Below are 11,970 nucleotides of genomic sequence, written 5' to 3'. Positions count from 1 at the left end.
CCATTTTCTTATATATGACTGCTATGTTTCTGGAGAATGCCACTTTAGAAGAATTCTCAACCCAACAACGGATCTGCTGGGGATCCCTCCATGAGTGAATTGATAGGTTTGTTATTTCAGTAGTCTACTTAGCTGGCCCAACAACAACGGTAATTCCAGCAGTAACAACAACAATTTCAGCAGCAACAACAACAACATTAGCTCATACAACAACAGCAGCAGCAAATCTTACAGCAGCAGTTGCAAATCCAACAGCAACACCAGATGAGGGGACAACCCAAGCTGTTAGTTTTAAGTCTTTCCAGGCTGTGAAACCCCAAGAATTCAAAGGTGAAGTAGATCATGTTGCTACCAGGATCTGGTTGAAGGAAATGGAGAAGGCTTTTGCACTCACCAAGGTGAATGAGGATTTGAAGACAGACTATGCTAGTTATTTTCTGAAGAATAATTCGAATTATTGGTGGGAGTCTACGCAAGTATTGGAAGGAGAAGGTCCTATTTCCTGGACCCCATTCACATAACTGTTCTTGGAAAAATATTTTTCGGATTTTCTCCAGAATCAGATGGAGATGGAGTTTTTAGAGTTGAAGCAAGGAGACAGGAGTGTCACAGAGTATGAAGACAAGTTCACGTAGTTGTCTCGTATAGCACCAGAGTATGCAAGTTCGGAAGCTCAGAGAGTGAAGCGGTTTCAACAAGGATTGAAGCCAGAGATTATGAGCTGAGTTGTAGCTCTACAACTCAAGATATATACTTCGGTAGTCCAGGCTGCCTTAGTAATAGAAAGTGACCAGAGATTAGCTGCTAAGGAAAGAGGTGAGAAGAAAAGGAAGTTTGAAGGTGGGCCTGCAAAGTCAGAACAAGAAGGAGTAAGTCAGAAGTTTCAGCGATGGTTTGGATAGAATAAAGACAGGAAATTCAGGAGGAAGAATTTCCCACAAGCTAGGCCCAGTACTACCTCAGTCAGTTCTACTCCGACAAAGTCCAGCAAGCCGGTGATCGATTGTAAGACATGTGGAAAGAAGCATAGTGGTCAGTGCAGAGAGAACGTCAATTGTTTTAAGTGTGGCCAGGATGGTCTTTATTCCACTGAGTGTAAATCTGAGAATCAAGGAGTAACCTATTTCAACTACGGCAAAGTTGGGCATATTGCTAGGAATTGCAGATCAGTTACCCAGGGCAGTGTAGGAAGAAGTGCATCTCAAGGACCAGCAAAAAGTACAACCAGAGCTAGAACTTTTAAAATGACTAAGAAATCTACAACTCAGGATTCCGATGTAGTTGTATGTACACTTTCTCTTAATTATGTGCCTGTTAATGTTCTGTTTGATTCAGGAGCGTCTAAATCTTTCATATCCATGAACTGTGTAAATAAAATGTAATTAATGTTAGAAGACTTAGATGAACCTTTGACCATAGAGGTGGCTGATCAAGATAAAGTACCTGTAAGCCAATTCTGCCCTAAGTGTTCCATAGAGATTTCAGGTCATTCTTTTTTCACCGATCTAATACCTTTTAAGTTAGGGTAATTCGATGTTATTGTAGGCATGGATTGGTTGTCTCTGTATAAGGAATGTATTGACTGCAAGAAAAAGAGAAGTGAGAAGAAAGCTTCCAAGAACTGAAGAAAAAACTAGTGTCCGCTCTAGTACTAGCATTGCCAGATGAGACGGGAAACTTTGTGATTTATAGTGACGCTTCTTTGAAAGGTTTAGGTTGTGTACTAATGAAACACGATAAAGTCATCGCCTATGCCTCCAGACAATTAAAACCTCATGAACAGAAGTATCCAGTCCATGACCTCGAGCTGGCAGCTATAGTTTTTGCATTGAAATTGTGGAGACATTATTTGTATGGAGAAAAGTATGATATTTACACGGATCATAAGAGCTTGAAGTATATATTCACTCAGAAGGACTTGAACATGAGATAGAGAAGATGGTTGGAGTTAAACAAGGATTACGACTATTCTAATAACTATCACCCAGGTAAGGCCAATGTGGTGGATGATGCCTTGAACAGAAAAGAGAGACTAAATATGGTTCAGATTGCGGAAGAGTTAGCATGTGACTTGGAAAATATGGAAATCGAAGTTCAAGTACTAAGAAAAGGTAAGGAGCAACTATATGAGACTACGTTTCAGCCAACATTAATGGATAAGATAAAAAGGTGTCAAGAAGGAGTTAGGGAGAAATAATTGGATAACCTGACAGGAGAAGAACTGTGCACCCAAAAGGATAACCAAGGTATGTTTAGAATCTCTTCCAGAATTCGGATTCCCAATGTGACGGAACTGAAGAATGAAGTTTTACACGAAGCGCATAATTCTCAGTTTTCTATCCACCCTGGGATCACTAAAATGTATCAAGATTTGAAGAAAAACTTCTGGTGGCCAGGATTAAAGAAAGATATTGCAAATTGGGTTAGCAAATGTCACGTGTGCCAGACGGTAAAAGCCAAAATGAAAGGCCAAGTGGATTGTTACAACCCTTAGAGATTCCTCAATAGAATTGGGAAGAGATTGCAATGGATTTTGTAGTGGGATTGCCAAAGATGAAAGCTAATCATGATGCTATTTGGGTGATCATCGACCGATGGACAAAGTCAGCAGATTTCCTCCCGATCAACGAAAGATATTCTATAGAAAAGTTAGTTAAGTTGTTTTTGGATGAAATAGTAACCAAGCATGGAGTTCTTGTGTCCATTGTATCAGATCGAGGCCCAAGATTCAATTCAAGGTTTTGGACCAAGTTTGAAGAATGTCTAGGAACCAAACTGAATATGAGTACCGCCTATCATCATCAGACAGACGATCAGAGTGAGAGAACCATCCAGATAATAGAAGATATGTTAAGAGTTTGTGTTTTGGATTTTAAGGGAAATTGAGATGAGCACTTACCTTTAATTGAATTATTATAAAACAATAGCTATCATGCCAGCATTGGAATGCCACCTTATGAAGCCCTGTATGGATGTAAATGTAGATCACCATTATATTGGGATGATGTAGGAGAGAAGAAAGTGCTAGGTCCTGAGCTAGTTCAGCAAACCAAAGATGCAGTGGTGTTGATTCGAAAAAGGTTGGAAGCAGCCCAGGATAGACAGAGAAAGAACGCGGAATTACATCGAAAAGATATGAACTTCAAAGTGGGATCACTAATATTGTTGAAAGTATCACCCTGGAAAGGATTAGTTCGATTTGGTCAGAAAGGTAAGCTCAACCCAAGGTATATAGGACTATTTGAAGTATTGAAGAAAATAGGGAAAGTCGCTTACGAGATAGCATTCCCGCCGCAATTGCAGGACATTCGTAATGTGTTCCACGTATCCATGTTGAAGCCATATATTCCTGATTTGAATCAATTTATAGAGTATGAACTGATCGAGCTTCAGCCAGATTTATCCTATCTGGAACAACCAATCCTGATTTTAGATCGTAAAGAGAGAGTCCTTAGAAATATGTCAATCCCCATAGTGCAAGTACTTTGGAGAAATTCTCGAGTAGAAGAGTCTACTTGGGAATTAGAATCAGACATGCTTAATAAATATCCTCATTTATTTAGTTAAGTAAGATTCTAAGGACATAATCTTTTTAAGGGGGGATGGATATAACGACTCGTATATTTTGTATGATTTAAAAGTGTAGTTGTTAAATAATTAATTATATAAAGTATGTGTATTGGTTTTTACAGCTGGGTGTTGTTATTATTATTTGTGTGTGGTTATTGGTGTACCGGGTTTATTTGCGTAATTAATTATTGTGCTGTATTGATTTGCTTTTACTTTTAAAAGTGGTTTTATTGAAGATTTATTTACATAAATATTTGGATTGTCTCTAAAATTATTTTTATGATTTTATAATTTCAATAGTTATTTTTGGGATTTTATATAATTTATAAATCAATTTTTCAGTAATTATTTATGTTTAAATGATTTTCTGATTACATTTATTTGTAAAATTAGTATTTAATTCCAGGATGCTTCAAAAATTATGAAACTCTTATTTTATTAAGTTTGGAATATTTCGAGAATTTTAAAATTATTTTGGAAATTTTTGGTATTAAATTCACCCGCACGTTTGTTCGTTAAATCGTTAATTGCGTGTATGTTGCGCGTTTCAAAAGTGTTTTAAAAATTTCGAGATTTATATCTTATTACTTTCAGGATATTTATAAAATTTTAAAACTATTTTGGTTCTATTTCGATAAATCATTGTTTACCGCAGTACTCGTTATAATGTTAAAATAAATCAGAATTCGATACGGTCATGATAAAACCGACATGTGTCTTATTAAAAGACACGCGACGGTACTGGGTAACAGAGCGGGTGACTCATGTTTTGCTGATAAACATCAATCACTCTATTCAATCTCTCCGCTCATCTCTCTATCGATTTCTTTCTTTCTCTCTCTCTCTCTCTCGAAATCTCAGTCTCTCTCTCTCTCCTGTTTCCCCGTCGTTCGTTCGCCACCGTTGTTCTTGTTTTCCGGTGAGCCGCCGCTTATTTTTCTGACATGGCTGGTTCTGATTCTTGTTGATATACATATATATATATATATATATATATATATATATATTCTTGTATGCATATATTTGCTTGTGTGTGTGTTCAGTGTGAGTGTGTGCATGTGTGTGTGTTTTGTGTGTGGCGGCACGTGGCCGTGTTGGTGGTTGTTCTGTGTTGTCTTCTCTGTTGGGCTTGTTCTGTTTCCTGTTGTTGGGCATGTTGGGCCGTGATTGGATTTTTCTGATTTCTTTTTTTTTTTATTTATGCAGGAACTTTTATTGATTGATTTCATGAAATAATCGTATTTTTCGTGCGGGAAATAATTAGATTAAATCTGTGAAATTTGCGTTGGAAACCCGAAATATATCGGGTACCCATAAATTTTACCGCCGTTAACGATGAACTTCGGTGAGTCAACGGTGGACCGTGATGATGCGTTATGAGTCCTGAATTAATAAAATAAATAAAATGGTATGTATGATTACTTCCGTACGTAACTAGTTATTTAATTGTAAAAATTGTATTGTGTTTTATTGGGAATTGACGTCGATTATGTTTCGACGGGTAGGCTTATAAATAGAGGAGTCGCTATCAAATTTTTTCTAAAATTTATTTTAAAATACGAGAAACGTGATTTACGATATAAAACATTTTACCCTTATTGTGAATATCGATTACATGATTATGTGTATATATATTATACGAGTCGGGTTATCGGATTGGGTTATTTAGGATTCAAGGATATCAAGCATGTCGGTATAACTAATTAGGGTATTCGTGAAAGGAATATGTCCTAAGTCCAATCATGTATTAGGATTTAGGAATAACTTTTATGTAATCTGTTTTGATTTTATTGATATTAATAAAAGACTTGTTTTGTTTTTATTACGGGCTCTATCTATTTAAGTGTTTAAATAAGATATACTATAGTTTAGAGTAAAGCTTTTATGGATTATGATGAGATCATAATAGTGAGACCTAAAAGATGATAACTCTAAACTTAAATAGTTCCTGATCATAGGATTACTAACTGATAAATAATAATCCGCAAAGATCGGTACATACTATGCTTGCTTCATTATGAAGGATGTCTGTTCTCATTGATATTTGTGTGGTGACACTATAGCTAGTATGTAGGTGCTTATTATAGAATAAGTTCACTGAACATGACTCGCACAGCTGAACAACTGATGGAGTTCACTCACGTGTCAGCAGTTGTTCACATAGTGATAGTTGTACAAGTATCCTTAGACTTGAGGTCATCATAGTCATCTTGTGTACACTGAACTATGCTTTGGTTTAGTTCTTAGTCTCCAGGGACAATTATTAGGGCTCTACTGGGTATAGGAATTTGTACACGAAGATAGTGTATGATCAATAAAGGATCTACCCCTTCCAGTGAAGGAAGCGAATATTCAAGGCTGATCCACTTATGCTAGTTCAGGAATCTCTGGCCAGAGTGAATGAAATTAGAAAGGAGTTTCTAATTTACATAGAACTGAACATAGTAAATGGTAAGCAAGTGATTAAATTAGATAGGCTTGACACGAGATCCATGCCTTGTATTTAATCAGGACATTGTAGGGTAGAAGGAGTTTATTGTACGGTAACTATTCACTGAATAGGTTCTTGGTACTCTAAGCAGTGAATTCATATTATCCGGATAGTCACGATATGCTGAGAAGTATCCCTCACGATGTAGAATAAATGTGATTAATTAATTAATCATATTTAATAAATTAGAGAATTTATATAAATAATGATAAAATAGTTTTATTATTATTTATTTCTACTACCGGCTTAATATTGAACCTACAGGGTCACAACATAAAAGAGAATGATTTAATGGTGGATGAATTAATTAATAATGGCTAATAATTATTTATTTATGAAAAAAATAATTAATTGGCAAATTTAATAATTGATTAAATGAGATTTAATTGATTATAAATTAATTAAGAAAAGTTCTTAATATTATTAATTAAGGATTTAATTTTTTGGAAATTAAATCAAGAGAGAGAATTATTTCTAAAGTGTTTAGAAAAAGGATTAATAATTAAAAGGTGTTTTAATTATTAATGAGAATAATAAATGGGATAATAATAATAATATTTATGGAAAAATTTCAGCTGAAAATATTGCCTATAAATATACTATTATAAACCCTATTTTTATTCTAACCCAAAACCCCAAAAAAATTTATAAAACCTAATTCTCTCCACCTCCTTCTCCTCCTTAACGTCGTTTTCTTGGTGGATACCGGTGGAGTGCTTCACGTTTGAGGAGAAGCTGCTAAGGATCTCCGATCGTTGCTTTTGGATCGCATATTAAAGGTTAGTAATCAATCCCTATCTTTTTACCACGATTTATATGCTTTTATTTGGATTTTATATGTGTAAAAGTGTTTTACCATGCCTCCGCTGTGATATAATTCCAACAATGGTATCAGAGCATAGGTTGTATGCATATAGATCTGTGGTAAAAATTTCAGAATTTTATGTGCTTGTATGAATTAATTATGATTTTTACAAGTTATATTATGGATTAATTTTGTCTGATGAGAAATCGTTTCTCATAATAATTTTGAATGTTGATCTGGGTTCTACAAGTGTTGTAGATCGTCTGGGTATTTTTCTCATAATTTTATGATGTATGGATTATTTATTATGAATTTTTGAAGTTGTTTTAATTAAATTCGTAATAAAATATATGTATATATATAATCTGTTGTATATATATATATATATATTGTGTGTGCTGCTATTTTGTTGTGTGTGCTGGTGCTGAATGGCACGGAAAGAAAGAAGACAGACAAGCGCTTGGCCGATAGACATCGGTTTTTGGCCGATGTCTATGTTGTTTAGCAACCGATGTTGATGTCGGTGATGTCTATTCTAGACATCGGTTAAAACCCGATGTCTTTACTCGATTAGACATCGTTTCTGGAAAAAAAGCTGATGTCCATGCATTGTTTTTTTACAAAAAATGTTAGAAATAAATAATTTTATAAATAAAATACACCTATTACAACATATTAAACATATAATGAGTTATGTTTTTTTTCACATAGACATCGAATAATTTCATTTCTGTGATGTAAACTAAGATATTAAACATCAATTTCTTAAGTAAAGGGTGATGTCTATAGTGGAACATAGACATCAGTTTTATCCTAATCAAAGTGATGTCTATGTACCATTTAGACTTGAAAATGTCAGTCTTTGACATCAGTATTTTTTAAAAAAGCGATGTACATTAACTTTTTTAACATCACTTTTTCTTCTTTAAAAGTGATGTACAATTGCTTTTGAGATATCAGTATTTATTCATTAAAAGTGATGTACAATTATTTTTTTGATATGAATATTAATTTATTAAAATGCGTGTTTGCATCTGAGTATTTCAACACTATTTCTGTTTTTGAATAGGATGCTGCAATGGGAAGATCTGAGAATAATATATATTTGAAATTCTACACTGCCAGTGCAAATTACAAGGATTCTTTGATGAAATATTTACAGGATTTTTAGCAAGATCGGATCAACCAAATCATGAGTCACAATAGTTCCCCCTATTATGATACAAAGTTGTTTGCACTAGTAAGCTGTTTTTGCAACACATTATAAACCTTAGTACATGTGCAATCCATATATAAAGTCTATTGTTAAGAAACCTCAGTAGGAAGACAGACTAGATTAGTACATTTCGAAACTGATGAGCAGTATGTTAAACCTTCTAGAGATTCTTTTTCTTCCTCTATGTTGCAGGGTTTGCAAGCTCTTTAGCAGGAGCGGCTGGTACTATGTTTTGGGGCTGTATGCATCAAAATAAATTAGTAAATTAAAACAATGCGGATTCCCAGGTGTATGCTTCTTTCAGCTGATTAGACTGATTGTATTAAACATGGGTTTGGAACAGCGCAGAGCATAAGATGATATGCATGCGTAATTACCAGTGTTGCCTAGTTATGTACAATCCTGACTCCCGACTCGAAATAAAATAGCAATTACAAATAAGGAGATAGAACCATAAGAACAAAAACAGAACCCAGAAAAAGAATGAAAAGTAAAGGTAATTCTAACTCTGCCCGCAACATTAGAGTTAGCTTTAAAACTCCATTTAAATCAGCACTTTTAGCAAATATTTCAAAGAAGTATGAATTTTAGATGATCAAGATTAATTATAAACAACAAACAGATCCTAAACAACAAAACCCCAATAAAACATAATCAAAGAAAAACCCATTTGTAACATCATCATCACAAATACATTAGCATAAATCATATTAGATGATCACGATTAATTATAAGAACTCAACATTAATGAATAAGGATAGAGACAGTGACTGTGTAAGTAAAAAAAGGACAAACAAGACATACTATTATACAGAGACTTACAAGAGACCAAGTAAAAAAAAAGACAAACAAGACATACTATTATACAGAGACTTACAAGAGACTTACACAGAGACAAACAAGACATACTTACTATTTGCTTAATATGCCTAAATCCAGGGGAGCTCTGTCCAACAAGCCCATTACTGATATAAAGGCACAAGAACTGTTAGTTTAGGGACTTGGGATGATTAATGTCTACAAATCATCTCAACACAAAGAATATCTAATGAAGCACATATAAGATATAACCATGTCGTGCCAAAACTTTTGAATGGATGAGCTCTAGCAGTATACATATATATATATATATATATATATTAAGTCATTAATAAATCAGGGATGATTCAAAGCTTAGATATGATCAAAGGCAAATGACTATGTGCATTTGATGTGTGTATCATCCTCATTGAACTTTGTCACATCCACATATCAATAGATTTGGTATTTTTCACAATTCAATGGCTCATTCAAAAATATTTGTTTTAAATTATAAGGTCAGAAGAAAGTACAAAAAAATCCTGAATTTTTGTGAAAAACAAACTATAATTATAACATACTTAGTCGATCTCTCCTTGAATATGCACATCGCGTTAATAAACGTCCCTTCAATTTAGCCCAAAATGCATGCATTATAACACAAACATATTCTAAAACTGATATGACTTTTATAGTAGTCGACTCGAATTCTGTCAAATAACTATTCATTATATCAGAATATAACACAACACAATCTATACCATGTACTATCTACACAAGGAGAATGCAAGGCAAAAGTAATAATATATTTGTAATGAGAAATAATGGAGTTTGCTTATTACATACCACATGCCAGTCTACCTCCTGCATTGCCAGTGGAAAGGCTAAGCTCATGACCACCTAAATAGATAAACAAATGCAAGTGAGAACATGGAATAAACAAATCTTTGCACACAGAAGATATATTGAATCCATTCCTAATTTCCTATACATAACATTCACATATCATTATATCAGGCATGCAAGGCAGAAGTTCAAAATGAGAAAAATAAAATATTACCCTTTCTGAGGTCATCCTCAAGTTCATGAACATCCAAGGCTCTTCCAATTACTGCATTTGGCCCACTAAGTTCCCACTCAAGTATAACTAAGAATGAATTAGAACATAGCAAAGTGTAAAATTACCAAGGTCTAGAGAAATACCTATGTATTGACAATTGTTGCTTCTGCCATACCTGCATTTATTACATAGAAGGAAAATGTATCAGTAAGGATAAGTTTATAAACAATAATTTGATTGGAACCCATAATATGGACCCTAATTAGTGCTCAAAGTTAATCATGAGCATAATTCTCATCATCTTAGTTTCACACAATAGAGAGCCCTGGAAAGATTCTTATCATTTGTTTTGAGGAATAAAGAGCAATATTGGAATACTAATTAAGGCACGTAATTGACTTCCTCAAAGCTATTTCAAGGTTAAATACACTAATCTGTCAAATTTATATTATAAATACTAGCCCGTAATAACCAATCTAACCAGAGTAATAGAATAGTCCATTACCATCGGCATTAACAATAAAGTTTCCCAGGTCACCCGCATGACGGACTTCATCTTCAGGAGCACCGTGTGTGAATCCTTCCGGATTGAAATGTGGTCCTGCAGTTCCACATCACATTCAACCAAAATTACAACAAAATCATATAATTAGCCAACAGAAAAACACAAAAATGCCTACCAAAGCTACAAAAACATAAAAAATCCAACCTTTGGACATACACCCATTCGTAGTATCCCCAAATTGACAAACACAATTTAACTTAAAAATTAAATCATATAACATACAAATACAAAAGCATAAACCAATGAGTAACACAATGCAACTTCTAATCCAACTTAATCAAGTGAATACCTAAAGATTAAATCCACTACCATATGCAGAAAACGGTCAAGTATATATACAAAAAATTAAAAAGAATTAATAACTCCAAAATACATTGAATTAAATAAAAGCACCATACACAGGACATATAATCAAATTAAGGTTCCGATTTGAAAAAACCCAATTTAATAAATTAGGGTTTTGAATAAAAAAATCCCAATTTATAATTTTTTCTTAATGTGGAGAACACTAGTTCGATTTGAGAATAAAGATGAGATAAGCTTACAACGCTTAACAACCGAGCTTTAGCTGAATTGAGATGATGAACACAGAGAGATGGTGAGCGAAGGTGCGATGGTGAGAAGAGGTGAGATGAGTGGAATTCCGATGGTGAAGTGAGCTGTCGAGGTGAAAGTGAACGGGGTAGAGGAGTGTTTAGTCGAGAGAGAGAGAGAGGAGTGCTAAGAGAGAGATGGTGAGGAATTTTTATGTCCGAAGAGGGAAAATAATGGGGGAACCAAAATATTGGCTAATGAGCGGGGTGAAATTTTAGGATAATGGGGGAAAATTTTGACTAAGGGGGGAAATATAAAGATGGGCGCGAATTGAAATTTTTTTAGGTAACTTTAGACATCGGTTTTAAAATAACTGTTGTCTTCGAATTACAATGACATCAGAAAAACACGGGATGATGTTATAAATTCTTTTAACATCAGTGGCAAACATAACCGATGTCTAATGTACGATGTCTATTAACCTTTTTCTTGTAGTGAGCACAGATGTCAGAAGGCAGGCGGCAGAAGCGGTAGTACGGCGCGTGCATCGTAGGCAGGAAAAAAGGGGTGTCGCGCATTCCGGGAATGCATTACACCCTGTGGCGCATTCACGGAATGCGTTACACCTTTTAATTGGTTAAAAGGGTTGTAACGCATCACCGGAATGCGTTACAGGGCTTGTAACGCGTTCCTGTAATGCGTTACAGCCCGACTGTCCACATTAAAATGATTTTCTGGGAGTTTCGTAACTCCGTTTGAGGCGTGCAATATACCGTTAGATTCGTTTTTCCGAGACGGATCTAATGGAGTTATCAATTTTAGTTTATATAAAAGTTTTGAACTGTTTATATTTCTAAAAGTGTTTTAAAGTTGTTTTTAACTGTTTTAACTGCTTTTAAATGCTTCATGTGATACATAGAGATGTATAAAG

The 11,970-nt window shown here is 34.4% G+C and overlaps 1 pseudogene; it reads right to left on the bottom strand.

The window, feature by feature from the left end:
• Positions 1 to 202: 202 nt before the first annotated feature.
• Positions 203 to 11,587, bottom strand: LOC141696243 (superoxide dismutase [Cu-Zn], chloroplastic-like; annotated as a pseudogene).
• Positions 11,588 to 11,970: the final 383 nt, after the last annotated feature.

Source organism: Apium graveolens, chromosome 2 (assembly GCF_009905375.1).
Source record: "Apium graveolens cultivar Ventura chromosome 2, ASM990537v1, whole genome shotgun sequence".
Lineage (NCBI taxonomy): Eukaryota > Viridiplantae > Streptophyta > Magnoliopsida > Apiales > Apiaceae > Apium > Apium graveolens.
This window is presented reverse-complemented; position numbering and strand designations above follow the sequence as displayed.